Below are 19469 nucleotides of genomic sequence, written 5' to 3'. Positions count from 1 at the left end.
TTTATTTTCTTATAAGATTTGTGGTTTTCAATATTTGCTGTTAAGATTGAATTTTCAATGATAAATATAATTGAAACAATGAAATATACACTATTTTCGTTTACATTCTTTTTACATTATTTTTTTTTTTCATTTTCGAATTATTCATTATTATTATCCCTTTTTATTAACTGCCTTGTATTTTTGCTAATTAAATCAAATTAATTCTGTTTGTCAATGAATTTCATTTAAAAGCAAAACAAGATCCATATTGCTAGATATACTTTTCGTATTCATATTTGTATGTATTTCTATATATTGATTTCTGACGGATGAAATATATGCAATGGACCGGAATAGCTGTGTGTCGAAATATAACAGTACCCGATGACGTATGTCCAAATCGGTTGTAACACGGTATACCTTGTAACACGTACATGTAAACAACGGAACGAATGTTGTAGATCTGTAGCTCAGAGACTTGTAGCCTACAGTCTATTCTTTATATTGTTATGTGGACGCCTAATTTTTTCCTGGTACCCATATATTGTACAATAACTTTAGAAATCATTAAACAATACGGGATAGGGCAATATATCTTCGCATCTAAGTAGCCTATCGAGTTAGACACCCCTCGGTCCTCCAAGTCTTTTTATGTTCTGCGACAGCGATTTCAACATGCTCATCAGTGCCAAGAAAACTGAATGCACGGAGATGAAACATGTGAAGCCAGATGTTTATTAAATTCAACGACCTTCAGATAATTAAAATATATATAGTGTGATAACGTATAAAGAACATGTGTGGAAGTAAAGGCGCGGCGCAGACGATGGGTGGATCTCGGTTGTATCTGGAGTGGATTGGAGGACTTAGCTTCGTAATTGGTTGATCAAATAACTAAAACTGTTAACTAGTGCAAGGTTTTTGTAACTATACCTAACATGGTTACATATATATTCAAGTTCATAAATTGAGCATATAATCTATTTGAAATTTTGGGGGCAAAATCGATTGATGTACATAGCCCGATTCCGACGATGGCGCGGATCCGCTTTTATTTCAATAATATTGATTGAAATAAATATTTGATTAACTTTGAATAATTACTGGTTTCATAAAAAGACAATGGAACAATCACCAACTATACTATTTAAATGTTACGATTTGTATTAAACCTATAGTTTGGAAAAGTATTCGGATTTCGTGCATGGAATGTGAAGTTCCGGTTATTTGCAGAACATAAAAAGTAAAAATTCACTTATCCCCCAAGCCTCGATCCAAAAAAACTCTTAACCTCTATGCAGTATGTAATATACTAATTTATAATTCATTAAGATTTATTGGATCGAGGCTCGGGGGTTATACAAATTTCTGGTGCATATTGTTGGATATTATCAGCTTTTACAAAAATAACACAACTGTTATGGGTTCTGCATGTTATAATTTCAATATGCGTGAATTTTCGCGGAAAAAACACTGGATTTATAAAGAAGAAGGTCTAAGCTATTTCATACCATGATGAAATATTGGAATGAAGATACTTTATTTCACTCTATATCACAGGGCCATATTTGGGTATTCGTGGCTCTTGTTCTTTGAATGAATTGTTTTGATACGTGATTTACGCCTTAAACACAAAAGTGGCATAGGCATGGAGCAAGTATGCACACATGAATTAAAAAAAGCAAGTTTATTGTTTTCATTTGTCAACTCCATTTTGTAAACATACACATGTAACAGAAATTGAAATACGTTATCTGATTGGTTAGATTTTGTTTTCGTCAACAACAATAACAAGCTTGATCCGTTAGATGGCAATTCAGTCGCAACTAAATCCGCCAAGGAGGATATGAGAGTAAGCGAATCGGACAATTGGCTTGCGAAGATGATTTACATCATAACTGCAGACATTATTTGAAAACACCTTAGTGGGTTGCCTCCCTTGTGTGAATACTAAGCAAATTACATCTACATACAATATCTAGAACGAATGATTTGTAACGAACTTCTAATCTACATGTGGGCAAAGAATAATTTGAGGAATTTCTAGTGTTTGTGAACTACAAATGATGTCAAATATGTGAAGAGTAATAATTTTTGCAAACAGAAACAGATTCTGAAGCAGAATATCTGATACCTGGAATTATGTCTTTGGGATAGGATGGGACAAGATAATAAGTATTGTACATTGTCAAAAGCTTAGAGTTGACTCTCCAAAGGTTCCCACCCGGTTTCCATCTGGAAGCTGTTATTGAAATATCTGTAATTAATATTGCTTTCTACATATGTATATATAACCTAACCTTTTTTTAGTTTTTCAATATCAGGCCTGTAGGTTAAAAAACTTACCATACTTAAACTCAGCCATGTTTGTTTTGAGTACAACTCTGAGGAAACTCCAATGCATGCTCGAAAAATCTTGAGCAGGTACTTTATTTGAGTATGAAAATAATTTTATCAGAGTTTGAGTATGAAAACGTGCTCAGAAAAGTTTTATAACCTCCAGTCCATACTTTGTGATTACAATTCCGTAGAAAGCGGCTGCCGGAGAAGGATGGGGGTGGGTTGGCAAAAAACATGCCTTAGACCTCACATTTTACGGGCCAAACATATCGTTTAATTTGACCCTGGACCTTTTATGTAAACAAGGTCGAATAATGACGAACACACTCACAATCGACCTTAAAATATGTACTAGTGTATGAAATGACGACACACCAATCATATGTAATCTGGTTTGATTTGATATTTACATTTAAAATGTTTTAAATCAAATTTGTAAGAAATTTCTGAAATATGTAAGAACTTTAGCATGGATGTTTTCTATGTCTGGTCAAAGCAGGATGCCTATGGTGAATATACATGTAAATTGTGTATTTCTTTGTGTTTTAAAATTCGTGGGATAGGGGTAATTATGAAATCCACGAAGATTGAGTCGCCACAAAAATTTAATGAGTACACAGTGTGTGTAAGAAATGTTCAGTCCAAAGTTGTGATTTTTAAAACTATTAGCATGACCGTTTTTAGATAACAATTGGAAATTTTAAATATATGATTAGTTGATGGTTTAAAATATTTGGGTTTTATTTAAGTAAAACAAAAAGCTTTATACAACCTCATTTTCAAAATTCAAGTGTTATTGATTGAGTACGAGGTCAATAATAGATAAAGATGATTGCTTATAGGAGTTATGAGATTGATCACTTTTCGTTATCTTCACCTTGCATGATATAACCTAAATATCAAAGAATTGTTTAAGAAAGCCAATAGTGCTATACATGTATGTTTAGTGTCGTTGGAAGATGCAGAAAACATAAACTACCCATTGAATGTAAACACAATAAGCTTGATAGAGTTGTGAAACCCATTATTTCATGTGGATGCGAATTTGCTAGAGAGACTTCATTTAAAATTCTACAAACACATATTGAATCCTAAACCTTTTACACCTAATTACATGTTATAAGGCTTACTAGGAAGATTTTCTATTGTGATTAATGTCTCCTTTTGGGCCAAATTAGACATTTCAGACTAAGATTTACTCCAAATCTAATCACAAGAGTCCTAGGTTTAATTACTAGTAAATACGACATGTTCTAACTGATTGTGGATTATCTTACTTATGGTGGAGTGAACAACCACTGCAGAAATTGTACAACCCCTGGTCCAAATTAAAGAATAGTCTCTAACGTTTTGTCTTAATGCGTTTTTGTGAATGCCGATCAAATCATATATTTGATATATCATAGATATTTTAAATAAGTATCAACAACAAAATCTTTTTTTAAATCAGCCGCGTCCTTTGCAATAAAAAGCCAGCATTACATTGTTATTTTCATTCATACTTTATTTCCTCTCTTAGGAGATTATGAAGAAAATACATCTGCATGGTAAATACCTCATTAGAATTGTAATAAAATCCGTTAGTATGAGTATCATTACAAACAAGGAAAAGAATAATTTAAGGGCGAGCTGACGTCATCTTGTTAATCATACAAAATCTGTAAATATTTGGTCAAACACACAAACGGTTGATGATTTGTCTACCCCCCCCCCCCCTCTTTCTCCCTCTCTCTAATTGCCGATTACGGGCTTAGATAAACACATGGTAATCAATACCGGTATTGACATCGTCATTTTTCTCCCTCCTAGTTAACACCTATATCAACAATGCATAGTTTTCTTTACAGACATAGTTTTTTAATCCGAAATAAATTTTATGATGGTAGTCATTCAAGCAAAAATAATGTTATGTAAGTTTTAAAAAGAGTAGTTTTATTATTGTCATAGTTATTTTAGACAACACAAATTGGAGGCAAGGCACTTGTGTTGAATTTTTAAAACTAAAGATATGCCTAAATTTTTAAATCGACCTTTTAGCTTCTATATGGTTATTGTTTGCGCATTTTATGGCCACAAATGTCATTTAAAGTTACTAGTATCAAAAGTACTAGTATTAACCTATCTATATTGATACAAAACATGAGTGTGCATTACTTTAATGTAATGATTTTGTGTTGTTCAAACAAAACTAATTGATGCGAATAAACCACAATTATACATGTATTTAAAAGTGCAAAAAGGGCAAATTCAACACACTGTAACACAATAAAAACATAATGACCCCTATATTGTTTGCTTTTAGAATTCAACTTCAAAGCAGAAATCCAACATATACTCGTACCTTCAAAAGAATTGACAATACAACAAAACTAATGTTCAATCCTTTTTAAGTAGTGCTATCAGTGGAGGGATAATAGCAAACAGTTTAATGGATTCCATTCCACATAATGGTAAGCTGAAATTTGAGTAGATTTTTAAAAAAGCAAATTTGCTTTGACTTTAAATAAACACAAACTGTAAGTAAATGAGGCTTTCGCTCATTCAAACATAACCCTACAATTATCTACATCTATATCCCATATTACAAACATGAATTTGTTCTCTACAAATTAATACCCAACGAAATTCTACAAAATATGTGACCTAATTACGCAATATGGCCATATGATCAAACGCATCCTAATCAAATTGTAAATTGGAGTGTTGTCTTCATATAATTTACATGTAGTTGTTATCTGATTGGCTGAGCATTAAACTATAATTTTTTTTTTCTCTCGATATGATTGGCTGAGAACCATACCATCATTTGCAGTACTGTAACGAACCGAGGGTATGGAATAATTACTCATTTTCTGGTTATTGTTTAAGGTTGAAATGATTTCGTTGAACACAATTTATAAACTGAACGACGACCAACACTTTCCACGGACCACGTTAAGTAATATCTACACTTTGAATAGTATATACATCTATGTCACCAACCCCAGAACTCCCTTATCAAACATGTCCGAGATCTTGCAAAGTCACACGTTGGTTTAAGATTGTAGACTCACGTAGATAATCATCCAAGTATTGTGGCCCCCAAGCTACAAAATACAATGGAACATTATATGCGGAAGGCCGGTGTTCGAATCCTGGCCGCGACAGACCTAAGTCGTTAAAATGGGTAGTGACAGTTCCATCACCAAACGCTCGGCATCAGGTGTGAATGTCACGGGTCTTCGGATATTACCTTAAAAACGGACGGGACAGTAGATGTGGCACGCTATAGAACACCCTCACTGCTCAATGGCCGTAAGCGCCGAGTATAGGCCTCAATTTGAAGCCCTTTCACCGGTTTTGGTGACGTCTCCATATGAGTGAAAAATTCTCGAGTGAGACGTTAAGCAAGAACCATCAATCAATATAGTTATAAACATGTAATACGCAATTTCCGAGTTTCCCAATAGTTGTTTCCCTTTGTCGAACTCTTACATACAGTGAGACACACCACATTTTTTCGTACAAACGCGGTGGGTACAAATGTTTATTGCTACGTTAATATAATGCCTATAGAATGATTACACGTACCAGCTGTCATGCAATTACCGGAACTCCAGGATAACACATATTAAATTAAGTTTATGAGTATTTGATAATAAAATAGCTCATACAAAAATCGATAAGCATCATCTTTCTTTGATAAAAGCATCACTCGTGTGGAAGAGGTGATAAATAATTTCATATTTGATTTAATGGCCTAATTCAAACAAATTATTCTTAATATGGTCAGTCTAATGTATTCCAGCGGCTGATACGCTTTCATAATCTTTATCGTTATCTACATTAACTAGTCTATAATATGCGAAGGCGTCCAAGTATTGATTGCTCTGAAGTTGAGAGAACACAGTTCTTGGTTCTTCTCGTCGAAAGAACACTTAGGAAAGAAATAAATCGGTTAAATAATACATATTAACATCCCCCTCCTCTTCTTGAAAACAAACATGTATACGTGACAATATTGAATTTAAAAAAAGATAATCGTATGTCGTGCAAGATATCTAAGCAATGAATTATTAATTTTTGAAAGATGTAGTCTCATAACTTCAACGGTATGTGCATACAAAATGAATAATGCACGTTAGCGCGATCTGAACATTTGTTTACAAACACCGTTACAGCTATGAGACTACATCCTTAAAAAAAACCAATTCATACCTTATATATTTACATTTTTAAAACCTTTTTAATGTGTGCATATTTCATTTATATTCTAAATTTCTCGTCTAATTCTTTGAATTAACGGAACAGCCTTGGAAAAACAAAATGTTATGTCAAAATGTAAAAGCAAAGAGTGCACAATGCTGAGAAAATTTGATAATCCAATTCTTGAATTGATTTAAATTAAATATCTTAAACATCAACTTATAAACAAAGTTGTACCAGTGGCGGATTTAACCCCCCCCCACTTTAAAATTTTCAAGTTCAAGGTAAATCGCGGTATCTTGTTTCGGAAAATGTACTAAACGATAAAAGAAGCAACAATTTCTTCCAGTCCCGGAGAAATAAATGTTAAAAATCTTTTTGATTTCTTGAATTACTTTACTGGGAGAACTTAATGTTTTGCAAAAACCCATAAAATTTGGGTCATTTTATTAATTTCACCTTATTAAAATAATAGAAAATAGTACAAATGACTAAATAGGAGAAATATTTCAAGCCCCATAAAATCTGTAAAATCCAGAAGCTTCCGGGGGTTTCGCCCCCTGGACCCCCACCAGGGTCTGCTGCCTCATAAAGTGGCGCCCCCCTCCCCCCCCCTCCCCCCCCCCCGTAATCTCCTCTGTAACAATCATTAATACGGTCTGTAACAGTAGGCGGTGGCTTGAACAATCATTAATACGGTTTTGAGCCCGTACATAGGTTGGACATTGTGAGAAGAGGACGTTTTCATTTAGTTCCTTCTTCAATGAGACGTTAAATTTTTTACCCTCTTTTTTATCAATATTGTAGATTATCTTTTGGGAATAAGAATAGCATGGTCCAATGTCCATGTGGTTTCAATGGTAGTACACCCCCTCCAAAGAAATGGAACTGTTAATCTGGGTTAAAATATGTCCTCAGTACCCCTTACTTGTCGTAAGAGAAGACTGTATAGGGCGGTCCTTCGGATGAGACCGAAAAAAAACAAACAACGAGGTCCCGTGTGGCACGATAAAGATCCCTCCCTGCTCAATGGTCATAAGCGCCGAGCATAGGCCTAACTTTTGCAGCCTTTCACGGGCAGTGGTGACGTCTCCATATGAGTGAAATATTCTCGAGCGGCACGTTAAAACAAAAAACGATTAGACAGTTCATACTTATTATCCAATATTGTAAACGTCTCGTGGGAGATCCGGGTAAGAATATGTCCTCAGTACCCCTTACTTGTCGTAAGAGGCGACTAAATGGGTCGGTCCTTCGGATGAGACCGCATAAACCGAGGTCCCGTGTCACAGCAGGTGTGACACGATAAAGATCCCTCCCTGCCAGTCACTGAGCATAGGCCTGAATATTGCAGCCCTTCGCCGGTAATGGTAACGTCTCTATATGAGTGAAAGATTCTAAAGTGGGACGTTAAACAATATACAATCAATCAACCACTCCCAACAGCTGTCTTTTATCTGCTAAAGTTGTTTTGATGATGTAGAATACTCATGACGTCATAAACCTGATCTAGGTTAGTGTGTTTGACTCCTAAAATTATGTAACAAAGTAAAAATGTAAAAGATATTAAACATGCCATTTTTCATTAAAATATACGAATCAAATTGATAAAGTTCAATAACATCAATTATGGTGCATTAATTTTGGTAATACATGTAGTTCAAAATAGTTTTAAACATCGGGTTCAGGGTTCATACCATCCCATCGTATACGCGTTCGCGAATGTCATGCACATCACGACAGTATACATATTAATAAGATTTTTCAAAACTATACAAGCAAGTCAAATATCTCATACACTGTATGTATAAAGTAATTTAAAATCATTTTATACATTAAGTTCATGAAATGTAACACTAGACGATGAAAGTACACTGTACGTTTTAGGGTATGTCCATTGAATCTGGTGAAGACCTTAAACATATCGCAACGACCATTTAATCCGCCCATTCATCTAAAACGCGCGAAATATAACACATTCGATGTAAACAGTGTATTGTGGCGTCATATCAGCTGTGATTTTTTTTCTTTCAAACCAAGCAATTATCAACAAGAAGCGTACGAAGGTACAAGAAAGATTGTCTGAAATTTAAAAACGGCCGTGGTACCGGAGTGACGACGACATTTTCCGGAAGCATTATGGTTATACCGTAATTCCCATCATTTTTCAGCAAAATGAAGAAATCACGTGACTCTTATGTGTAATCATTGCATTTGCGCAAATTCTGGTACCCTACATCTAGCTTCGGATGTATGACGTTAAGTGATATATGTAGCTACGCTTAACATTTGCAATGCGGTCGTCTATTCACTCTCCCGGAAAAACGTCCGCTTTCATAAAGTCATCAAAATATGCTTTTTTAAAAAATGAATTCATCGAGTTTTCCTTAAAAAACTGCCCACTGTTTCGAGAAAGACACCCCCCCCCCCCCATTCTCAAAGAGAAATAGTTACAAACATTGAGAGTGATATAAATAATATGTTAAAATGTACTGTATTTCGCGGGAACTGTCAGCAGTTGATCAGTGACGTTAAACTTGTTATTCGTCGTACTATGGCGGAAAACATACCGAGGTTTGCATCTGAGTAGAGAATGCGAGGTTAGATGGAATCGACCGAGGTGATCTGGGTGTAATTATTGGAGCGAGCTCGCCGCGTCGCTTCGCTCACTATCATAGCATGCCACGCACAGCATTGTGATGTCATTTAAGTTGTTTTATGATTATCCTATAAAATTATATCTATTGAAAGTGATAGATTAACTTACATGTATATGGCATGCATTCGTAGTTTACAAGCATAATCTGCACCAAGTTATGGTATCGCCTAGTTACGTAATTTGTTATCAAATTGATTTCCCCGATAAGCCCCAAGTACTTTACTCGTAACTGCCGAACTGTTGCATGAAAACTGGTAATTGAGCAACTGAAAACATACTATTTCGGTATCTGGACCAGGCTCTAGTTTCAACTTCATCAAAATTCTCTTTTGTGTGTGTCTAGTCTGTACCGGGAAGATCTGATTCGTGACCCTTTAAGTGCAATACGATTAATGATAGGTGTTACATGACTGGCCTTGGTTACGTCTGCGTTTGAGGAATCTAATCTTTAAATCAGATAATCCATAGCAAGGAATTGGCCACATTGAACACGGCAAAGAGACGAAAATTATCCCTAGTTATAGTGTGGTATGATTTAACGTTGACCCCTCTGCATTTTGGGGGTGCATTTTTCATTCTCATGGCAGGCTTCAACTTTTGCAAATGGATTTCTTATTCTGAGATAGAATCCATCATTGGATATGAGACTATGACAACCACTCATAAAGGAAACACATTTCTCAAAGATTTTATACGAAATAAGTATAGAAATAGACATGTAATTCTCGGAGTCAGGTATCACTTTTCTAAAAATTGTTATTTTGTAATTTTTGAATTTACACCAATATTCTTAATCAGTGTGCCAAGAACGGCTTAACAATCGGTATGAAATGTGCGGGGGTGGGGGTTATGTTTTTTCTTCTGTTTCTTAGACACACAAAAGTAACGATGTTGCATTTGGAAGAATTTTTGTTCTTATTTCACTACGTTTTAAAGATTACAGCTTTCGTCAATGCCAATTATTGACACATAGGTGTGTGCTAGTTACCGAATTTCGATTTCATCAAATCTTTTAAATGGTGATGCATTTATATCATTTAAAAGTTAAAGAAGCAACTATGTCACCTCTCTGACTAAGTGTTACATGTGTATCACTAAAAAATCATTTCAGTAATTTTCATCACAGCTACAGACCATAATGAAAGAATCGAACCTGAGGATGAATCACTCGGATCACCTCGGTCGAATGCATCTAGATGTAGGGTACCGGAATCTCCCAAAGTTTACCGAATGGAATAATAGAATCAATCTCTGGGTAGAGATTGGAATACGAATATGATGCACTCTGATCCCGATTGTAAAATCTCTACAACATCAAACTAGTATGTACATGCCCGATCGCTATTTTGGCCGTATGATATAAACATAGCTATTAGTTATGCACATACTTTACAATGTAATTAAATACTACATTGATATTTATCTTTTACTCTAGGATTCTAGTATAGTTTTATTTTTTGTATCTCAGAAGTGATTATTGATATATCAGTGTTAATCAGATTGTTTTAACCTTTAGTAAGTCAAAATGTTTTTATACATAAAGATTTACATGTATATTTTCGTCTTCAGGGTTTTAAATTTTGTATTCAACAGTGACGTCGGCCTAGAGGTCCATTTTTTATGTGAGTGTTTCAGTTATTTCCCCTTATATCATTCGTGTTGTGCAAAGGGTTGTGCTGCAGTATTTTAATTAAAATTTACATCCGTAAATTATAAACTTTTGTATGTATTTTTTCATGTTGATATATGTTCGTTGTGGTGTACAAGCACTAAAGGAAAAAAGAAAATGTTTTACTTCTGCAAACTGCCAAACAGGTACATGAAAGGTGAAGATAACGAACTAGGATCAATTTTATAACTCCTATAAGCAATACAAAATAGATAGCTGTGCAAACACAGACCCCTGGACACACCAGAGGTGGGATCAGGTGCCTAGGAGGAGTAAGCATCCCCTGTCGATCGGTCACAACTGCCGTGAGCTCTATATCACGATCAGGTAGACGGAGTTATCAAAATCAGTGTCAAAAACGGCTTAACAATCGGTATAATATTGCCGATTTCCTGTCTTGAATGCCTGTATAAGGCAGAAAGGAAGTTAACTCCTCAGATTCTGAGCAGAACTGCGCAGAGTGATATAACTGTAGATAGTGGTTCAATACTTATTCTATTAGCCCAAATGTATTTTATATTTACGTCTAAAACCTATCCACTTGAAAATTTGTTTGTCGATTCCAATTTTGAAAGGGTTCAGAAAGGACAACATTTTGTGGCGGAAGGATTGTTTAATAAAAAAGTTCTGCACGATTTCAGTTTTTGTTTTATTCAAATTGTCGTCAATAATTATACCCCTGGGCGTGTTTTTCAAATGTTGTGATTTATGATACAAGTATTAGAAACTTTGCACTCATTCAAATGTTTTAAATTCATTAATTTGGTTGATATAATTTTGTAAACAGAACGTTGATTTATTAACACAAGTTTATATGAACATTCAGCATTTTGCATATAGCCAGTCATTCAAAAATTGGATCCATAACCCCTGTTTTCTTGAGTTCCAACTTAAAGTTGAAAGCAACACTTTGTAACTGTGATTTATGTTCAATTCAAAAAATGACAAAACTTCTACTATGTTCTTTGAACTCTCAAATTCCATATGATGATTTTCCCCTGTATTTGAAGTGCAAAAAGGTCATTATCTATTTACAATCTACTAGCATTGAACTTTTTTATATACTTATTGTGAGAAGAGATGATTGCGTATTTATTTGATGTAATAATTGATTTGTTTTGCTAAATATGTTGCGTTGACACCAACAGACAAATCGAATTTGATGAAATAGACTGTATTTATTTACACTCCCAGTGAAAAAACAAACGTTTTTACCTCTGATAGTCGGAACCAGTTGGCTAAATGTCGAGGATAATGTATGGCTAAATCTGTCAGATATTAACAATAATTGATAACCTTATATGATATCATTGCGTTTTAATCGGGATCGGAATTCATAAGATTCATAATTCATAAGATTTGAATTTCATCTTCAGGTTCGATTCATTTTCAGAAACAATCTCTATTGATTGAAAACAAACTAAACCTCATTTTCGTAAAAGAAATAACGAGTACTTGTTAATTCTAATTACGCCCTGCCTCCTATACATAACCTATTACAGAGATATTCCAATCAGAAGAGGACTGTCTACTAGGGTCTACATGCGTTGATATACGCTACATGTACATGTAATAGTATACATAGCTGGCTACAAGTATACACATGTAATATAACACTCGCATTAATTCATTTTCGGACAGTAACTGAAAGGGAAAATTTAACAACTCGTGTTTTTTCCTCAAGTAATCAGCTTTTATTGAACTTGATTTCTCTTGATTATACGCTTTTTGATATGAACTTATATAACATTGCACTGAATAAAATTTAATTGTTTTTTTTTTTTAATTTACCACACATCATCATCATAATTATGTAATATGATACTGAATCGAATTGAATGAGCTTACATTAATATACGGACTCAACTGTTTCCTTAATTTTCATTAAATGACAAATCAAACTGCGCACAGCACTGACGTAGAAACAATGCTTGGATAATGGAGCCGTTGTCGCACTTTGTCCTCGAGTCACATGTATCTATTATACAATTTAAAAAGATAACTCTATTCATATTGATCAACCCCTAACGAGCACATACAATTACAAGCGACAGTTATTCACGTTCATGACACAAATATTATTGACCTTGGTATGAAAAATTCAAATAGTTTTTGAAGAGGTCGCGAGTTATAAAACAGTTTCGTTTCGTACTATTGTGACACTATCAAGTTTTTTAAAAGATAGTCCATGATTATAATAACCGTTTCATAACATTATTTTGTTATTCAGGCAATCAATATTTAGTAATATAATTTTACTAAATTGTAGAGAATTTTAGCATGCAATACCTGGGTCGGGATTCATAAAGGTACTTTTAAAAGTTACACTGTATGCTTACTAGCTCATTTTAAAAGTTACACTGTATGCTTACTAGCTCATTTTAAAAGTTACACTGTATGCTTACTAGCTCATTTTAAAAGTTACACTATATGCTTACTAGCTCACTTTGGTGAATTTTTTTCTCTCAACCCAAATCATCGTGTTCCTTTCTATTATAATTAGAAAAAATATAGAATATGATACAGTGTAGTTTCAACTTTGAAACGACAGCATGGCTATTAAAAGTTACAATAAAAGTCACCTTGTATAGAGGGCCGAAGTTTTGTTCAGGAAGCAAAAATTCAGGTGACATAATTTGAAGATTATAATCGTTTTAAATTTGGATATAAATGACATTGCATATATTCTTTTTTATATAGAAAATTACTTATGTGAGAAATGACCAAACTATCTAGTGTCTAATGACTTATGTGATAAATGACCAAACTATCTAGTGTAATGACTTATGTGAGAAACGACCAAACTATCTAGTGTAATGACTTTTGTGAGAAATGGTAACAGGTCGTTCCGGCCCCAAAACTAATCCGTCCCCTAGTCGTTCCGTCCTAAAGTCGTTCCGTCCCTAGTTGATCCGGCCCCCAGGTTTATAAAGCTTTTACTGTCTTCTTATTTACAGTTAATGCTATAATTTTCATCCAAACATCAATATTATATTGTTTATAATAATTATAACCATGATTTAGATTAAAGATTTGTTTGTAACATGTACATGTGCGTGACGTGTACGTTATCTGTTTGGAACACTACGGATGCAGACACTTAAGAGTTCTAGAATTTGTATTTCTTTATATCTTTTTTTTCAATTTGTAAGTGATAATTGCTATATGTTAAAGCAATACAAGCTGTAATTAACTGGCGGTACTTTACACATTTTATTTGTTTTAAAATATTACATCATGTAAATTTTGAGTATTAAAAGTATGAGGAAATAATAAATAGCAAACGTGCCACTCAAATGAAATTTTGATAATGAATTAATTGTCAATAAAATTGTCTATGTTATTCTATTTGATCTTTTATTTTGAATTAATTCAACTTGTATTGCTTTAAATGAAATTTGATGAATTGATACATTTTTTATTTATCATATTAAACAATGTTTCATCATTTATAAAACATAAATATACTTCCCACCCCATTACATAGATTATAAACAGAAAATCCCTATAAAACGTCTATGGGGACGGACTGACTACGGTAATTGTGGCCGGAATGACTTGGGGCCGGATCGACTGGGGCCAGATTGACCTTAGGGCCGGATTGACCGACATTCGTGAGAAATGACCAAACTATCTAGTGTCTAATGACTTGTGTGAGAAATGACCAAACTATCTAGTGTAATGACTTATGTGAGAAATGACCAAACTCTCTAGTGTAATGACTTATGTGAGAAACGACCAAACTATCTAGTGTCTAATGACTTATGTGATAAATGACCAAACTATCTAGTGTAATGACTTATGTGAGGAACGACCAAACTATCTAGTGTAATGACTTTTGTGAGAAATGACCAAACTCTCTAGTGTAATGACTTATGTGAGAAATGACCAAACTATCTAGTGTAATGACTTATGTGAGAAATGACCAAACTCTCTAGTGTAATGACTTATGTGAGAAACGACCAAACTATCTAGTGTCTAATGACTTATGTGATAAATGACCAAACTCTCTAGTGTAATGACTTATGTGAGAAATGACCAAACTATCTAGTGTCTCTTGTCGATTCGAAAAGTCACAGAATGGACATTTCATAGATGCGACAATTTATTGAGACTCATCGAAATTAATCAGAAAAAATACAGGAATGATAATTTTCTTTGTTTTTCATTTACTCACTTAACACAATATTTGATAAGAAATATTATGTGCCAAGCCCTCAATGTATTTTAGATAGTTTCAAGTGAGCTTTTCTCATCTCCTGTCGTCCATCGTCTATCCGTCTCTAAACTTTTCACATTTTCGACTTCTTCTCCAGAACCATTGGGCCAATATCAATCAAACTTAGCAGAAAGCATCCTTGGATAAAGGGCTATCCAGTTTCGACAAATGAAGAGTCATGTCCCCTGCAAAGGGGAGATAATTGCAAAAATGCAACAATAGGGTGAGGTCATTTAAAAATCTTCTGATGAAGAACCAATGGACCACAAGAGCTGAAATTTTATTTATAATATGAAAGCTTCATGACAGAGTGCAGATTCAATTTTCTTAAAACCATGGCCCCCTGGAGTAGGGTAGGATCACAATAGGGGATCAAAGATTTACATGGGAATCGATAGGGAAAATCTTTAAAAATCTTCTTCTCAAGAACCATTGGGCCAGGAAATTTACATGACAGCTTCATGACATAGTGTAGCTTCAAGGTTGTAAAATTCATGCCCCAGAGGGTAGGTTGGGACCACAATAGGGATCAAAGTTTTACATGCGAATATGTACGAAAAATCTTTAAATATGGGTCAAGGTGACTCAGGTGAGCGATGTTGCCCCTGGGTCTCTTGTTAAATATGTGCAATATCTTTGCCATAAGCAAACACCATAAGTTCGTTCTCCTTAATTCTAAGGGTACTTGAGTTACGATATACTATAAGATCACTATACAGAGACACACACGGAGAGTGTCGTCATCAGATTGTGTGTAACTTTTGACTATTTATAGCGCATTGTGTAATTGTCACGGTAGTGTGGTGGTTGGCTAATACATCAGAAAGGAGGGGAAAAACCGTTGACTTTCATGCATGACTGCGTTGTGTCAAGCAGGCGGTACTACACGGACGAGAAAAACTACCGATCGACCAAGTTTAATCCTAATCCAATACACAGTTGATTCATCTATATATAGGATAAAACAATAGAGACAAAATGATGAAACGATTGACTTTTTGTTTACTGTAGTGTCAATAAACAACTCTGTCATGTAACCAATACATGTCAATAAATCTGAAGAAAAATGCAACTCTCTCATTTGAAATGGAAATATACATTTGCTGTGTACTAGCAGCTGTTATTTCACATGAAAGAGAAAGTTGGTATGTCCATTTTATGAAAAGGAAGTATTGGAATCAGAATTTAGATAGGAAAAGCGCCTGCAATTTGTCATACATCCTCAAACAAGTACATCATCCAAATAAAATTCTGGCGATGCTGATTATAAGCAATCAGTAAAAAAAAAAAAAGGCAAAACTTGACACTTACGTAATTGTCGGACTACACTCTGGTCTTCATATTGTCACATTTTCCATTGTTATCGAAAGCCGAATGAACGGAAATCACATCACAAGGAAACACTGAGATACAGGAAGTTCTACCACTCGAACCACCGTAAAAAGCCTTCAGAATTGTGAATAACATAAATTCATATGCATTTTAAACATGATTCATAGCAATGAGATATCTGAACGTTGCATTTAGAATTCGTACTCTCGACAGTTTGAGAATGTCAATACAAATAATGTTCGAATTCTAATTCCTGCCGGTTTTATTGGATCTGAAGAATTATATCAGAGGTCCGTTTTTAATTACCTGTGTGTTGTAAAAAAAAAAATAATGGTAAAATACATGTACCTCTTCATACCGGCAATATTCACAACATATTAATTGATCTTTAGTTTTTTCCATCTGTCTCCGGTAAAAGAAAGAAAAAGAGAGAGATGTTGCATACCAAAAATCTTTATCGTAGAGCGATCTTAGAGTGAAAAAATATTTATCTATTTGAAATATGAATAAAACTTATGAACTTCTACAACAAATATCCTGAATGTTTCATACTTTTTCTGCAATAAATCATTAAATCACCCATCAACATCTAGTATGTTCCAGTACAGCGGATCTAGTGAATGTTCGGATATTTCTATATACATGTAATATCTATTCTACAACAAATCTATTGACTCTTCAGACACTTCTGTTCTTATAGCACAAACTATCTACTGAATGTCACGAGAGTTCTATGCTGTACAGAGTTACTGAATGTCACGAGAGTTCTATACTGTACAGAGTTACTGAATGTCCCGAGAGTTCTATACTGTACAGAGTTACTGAATGTCACGAGAGTTCTATACTGTACAACAGAGTTACTGAATGTCACGAGAGTTCTATACTGTACAGAGTTACTGAATGTCACGAGAGTTCTATACTGTGCAACAGAGATACTGAATGTCACGAGAGTTCTATACTGTACAACAGAGTTACTGAATGTCACGAGAGTTCTATACTGTACAGAGTTACTGAATGTCACGAGAGTTCTATACTGTACAACAGAGTTACTGAATGTCACGAGAGTTCTATACTGTACAGAGTTACTGAATGTCACGAGTGCTATACTGTACAACAGAGTTACTGAATGTCACGAGAGTTCTATACTGTACAACAGAGTTACTGAATGTCACGAGAGTTCTATACTGTACAACAGAGTTACTGAATGTCACGAGAGTTCTATACTGTACAACAGAGATACTGAATGTCACGAGAGTTCTATACTGTACAACAGAGTTACTGAATGTCACGAGAGTTCTATACTGTACAGAGTTACTGAATGTCACGAGTGCTATACTGTACAACAGAGTTACTGAATGTCACGAGAGTTCTATACTGTACAGAGTTACTGAATGTCACGAGAGTTCTATACTGTACAACAGAGTTACTGAATGTCACGAGAGTTCTATACTGTACAACAGAATTACTGAATGTCACGAGAGTTCTATACTGTACAACAGAATTACTGAATGTCACGAGAGTTCTATACTGTACAGAGTTACTGAATGTCACGAGAGTTCTATACTGTACAGAGTTACTGAATGTCACGAGAGTTCTATACTGTGCAACAGAGATACTGAATGTCACGAGAGTTCTATACTGTACAACAGAGTTACTGAATGTCACGAGAGTTCTATACTGTACAGAGTTACTGAATGTCACGAGAGTTCTATACTGTACAACAGAGTTACTGAATGTCACGAGAGTTCTATACTGTACAGAGTTACTGAATGTCACGAGTGCTATACTGTACAACAGAGTTACTGAATGTCACGAGAGTTCTATACTGTACAACAGAGTTACTGAATGTCACGAGAGTTCTATACTGTACAACAGAGTTACTGAATGTCACGAGAGTTCTATACTGTACAACAGAGATACTGAATGTCACGAGAGTTCTATACTGTACAACAGAGTTACTGAATGTCACGAGAGTTCTATACTGTACAGAGTTACTGAATGTCACGAGTGCTATACTGTACAACAGAGTTACTGAATGTCACGAGAGTTCTATACTGTACAGAGTTACTGAATGTCACGAGAGTTCTATACTGTACAACAGAGTTACTGAATGTCACGAGAGTTCTATACTGTACAACAGAATTACTGAATGTCACGAGAGTTCTATACTGTACAACAGAATTACTGAATGTCACGAGAGTTCTATACTGTACAGAGTTACTGAATGTCACGAGAGTTCTATTATGTACAGAGTTACTGAATGTCGCGAAATTTTTATATACTGTACAACAAATCTACTGAGTATTCTGAAAACGTCTGATCACTTATTTTAACTTGCACTCAGAACAAAGATTTGTTTTATCCGTGCATCAAGAACTTAAATTAGTGATAAATAAAGTTTTACCTATACCTGTTTATCTACCTCTTTCTTCCACCATTCAAAATATCTGTCGAAGGGTTGCAATTCTACATCTGTATACACGTAACGCTACCGATAACTCCTCAAGTTTTTATCCATCAAGCCTCTGGAGCCGAATGTCGCATTTTTAATGATTGGAGTTTATTGTTACCAAAAATTATTATATCGCATATCCTGTTTTGAGAAAAGGGAATCACTTACTACGGAACACAATTTAAGTCAGTATACGTAATGTTAGAAAATGTTATTAATATCTTTACTGTAGACGCTCACTGAAAAAAAAATAATGATTCAATCCAGGTATTTTGTATTCCTTTACCTGAAGTCTGCAATATTGATTTCAAAAGGCACTGAGGTGTCCTTGAATAAATAACGACCTATCAGTCCCACTTGTGGCATGTTGGGCTTTTTTGTAACGATATTTCGTAAGCTTTACCATGGCAAAGACGAGGAAGGGCAGTCCATCATGGCTGACCTCCACTACAGGGGGAATTTGACGAACAACGGAAGGCGAGTACAATAAAAAATTCATTCTCTAATCTTTAAAGAAATGTTCTGATGTATATATGGGAAAAGGCATGTTGCATATAAAATTCATTTAACCTCTATTGCTTCAAATTATTTGCTTCCGGTACCACTTGACCCAATAGACAGACATCCATGC

General features: G+C 34.7%; 1 protein-coding gene across 8 annotated transcripts in view; it reads right to left on the bottom strand.

Moving 5' to 3' along the window:
- LOC125658138 (uncharacterized) overlaps positions 1-19071 on the bottom strand; it is a 39842-nt gene extending 20771 nt beyond the window's left edge. For 2 of the 8 annotated variants that reach the window (XM_056150544.1, XM_048889279.2), the window contains exons 1-2: positions 18797-19049; positions 16366-16500 (exon numbers count right to left, since the gene is read on the bottom strand). The gene's annotated coding sequence lies outside the window, so the exon portion shown is untranslated. Of the gene's footprint in view, positions 1-5304; positions 5409-7910; positions 8038-14133; positions 15240-16365; positions 16501-16734; positions 16789-18796 lie in introns of those variants that run through there. The other 6 variants (XM_048889281.2, XM_048889278.2, XR_007363629.2 and 3 more) reach the window with 6 other exon arrangements.
- Between the last annotated feature and the right edge of the window lie 398 nt (positions 19072-19469).

Source organism: Ostrea edulis, chromosome 9 (genome assembly GCF_947568905.1).
Source record: "Ostrea edulis chromosome 9, xbOstEdul1.1, whole genome shotgun sequence".
In the NCBI taxonomy this organism is placed as follows: domain Eukaryota; kingdom Metazoa; phylum Mollusca; class Bivalvia; order Ostreida; family Ostreidae; genus Ostrea; species Ostrea edulis.
The sequence above is the reverse complement of the archived record's forward strand: the minus strand, read 5'-3'. Positions and strand labels throughout refer to the sequence as shown.